At 47.9% G+C, this 1,823-nt stretch overlaps 1 long non-coding RNA gene across 1 annotated transcript; it reads left to right on the top strand.

Moving 5' to 3' along the window:
- The first annotated feature begins 772 nt into the window (after nucleotides 1-772).
- On the top strand, nucleotides 773-1,330 carry LOC138481623 (uncharacterized). Its single transcript, XR_011274290.1, has 2 exons — nucleotides 773-897; nucleotides 1,115-1,330. It is a non-coding gene; the product is annotated as an uncharacterized lncRNA (long non-coding RNA).
- The last annotated feature ends 493 nt before the right edge of the window (nucleotides 1,331-1,823 follow it).

The raw sequence follows: 1,823 nt of genomic DNA, 5'->3' as shown, positions 1-1,823 counted from the left end.
CCATCGTCATCTTGAATCCTTGCTTACATTATCTTTTCTCTGCAACATTTGTGTTTTACTGACCTCTGCAACTGTGTTCGCTCTCCCCTCTGCTGTCCCCCCTTTCACTGTTTTATTCCCTGCTCCCTCCTCCTCTCCCTTCTCCTCTCTCCTCCCGCCCTCCCTTACTTTTTTCTATCCACTTACTCTATCAGAATTGTCCCTGGACCTAGTATGATAGCAACAGTTGTCTGTCTCCTCCCCCTTCCCTTACCTGCTTCCGGCCCCTCCTGCCTCCAGCACTATATGAAATGTCAGGCCTAGTACGATAGTTGCTTGTTTTGCTCCTCTCACCCTTCGTCTCCCCCTCTCGCTCCCCTCTTGTAATCTCCGGCTCAACCAGAAAAGTTGTCAGGCCTAGTACAGTAGTCGCCTGTCTGTTTCCATTTCCCTAGCACCCCCTTCCTTCCTTATTTGTGTTTTAGCTCTTGCACTATCAGAAATGTTGCCGAACAGAGAACGATAGTTAATTTCACATTCTTGTTGTACATGGTCATATAAGAATATCATTGTATTTTCCCTTGTTCCCTCCCATGCCTTGAATCACTTTGCAATATATAAATAAACTATCATATCATATCATTAACTTCTCACTGCTGAGGTAGGACAGGTAGTTGTAACCTTTCTCAAGCTAAGCACCTTGGGAGTCATCGCTGAGCATCAGATGGCATCATAAGTGGGAGTTACAATGCCTGCCAGGTATATATAGGGCAGAGGCCTGGGAATAAGCCTCAAGTCAACTGCCCCTGGCCCCCCCGACGGTAACATCTAGGCTGAAAAAGCTCCTGGCACAGAAGAGAATCGAGAGTGAACATGGCCTACAGAAAACGGATGTCGAGCACCGCGGAGATCTTGAGAGTATGTCATTTACATGCCCCCTTTTATTGAGCTCAATTTTTAGATTTATTTACGTTTGTGATGTTTGTAGGTTTTGTATCGTGCAGTTTAAGGCAATATGGGACTGTTAAGGCCAATCTTTGCTAAAGCCCCAGGAACACATGGAATGCTTTACACGTGACTTGTCTCCTGTAACGTGGATTTCATCACTGGCAACTCTTTCTTTCCTTGTCTGCAGAGAAAGGTAATCTTCACATCCCGCTGGAGCACTGGAAAGAACATCATGAGGAAGTACTCACTGCCGAGTTCAGCCCGCCAGTCGGGACCCGATTCTGGGCTCCCGTGAAGAGCCGAGCCGAGCCAAGCCGAGCCGGGAGCATTTGTGCCGAGTGGCAGCTGCAGCTTTGCCAGGAGCATGTCTGACCCTGTAACATAAATAAATGCTTGCAAGCTGCCTCTGGTTTTTATTGCAAGGTGGCCCGTAGAACTGGCAGGGAGAGTTGAGTGGGAATGGGACTTGGGAATCTGTTTGGGGGCCTCCATCTTTTGTGTATGCCATTTTTTGGTATGGGAGTGTCCATCTTTCGTGAATGCTAGTTTTTGATGTGGGAGCGTCCAACTTTCGTGTATGCCAGTTTTTGGAGTGGGAGCCTCCATCTTTCGTGTATGGCAGTTTTTGGTGTGGGAGCGTCCATCTTTCGTGTATGCCAGTTTTTGTGGAGTGGGAGCGTCCATCTTGGGTGTATGCCAGTTTTTGGTGTGGGAGTGTCCATCTTTCGTGTATGGCAGTTTTTGATGTGGGAGCGTCCAACTTTCGTGTATGCCAGTTTTTGGAGTGGGAGCCTCCATCTTTCGTGTATGGCAGTTTTTGGTGTGGGAGCGTCCATCTTTCGTGTATGCCAGTTTTTGTGGAGTGGGAGCGTCCATCTTGGGTGTATGCCAGTTTT

This window comes from Ambystoma mexicanum, chromosome 5p (genome assembly GCF_040938575.1).
Source record: "Ambystoma mexicanum isolate Mex_15411 chromosome 5p, UKY_AmexF1_1, whole genome shotgun sequence".
Classification (NCBI taxonomy): Eukaryota; Metazoa; Chordata; class Amphibia; order Caudata; family Ambystomatidae; genus Ambystoma; species Ambystoma mexicanum.
This window is presented reverse-complemented; position numbering and strand designations above follow the sequence as displayed.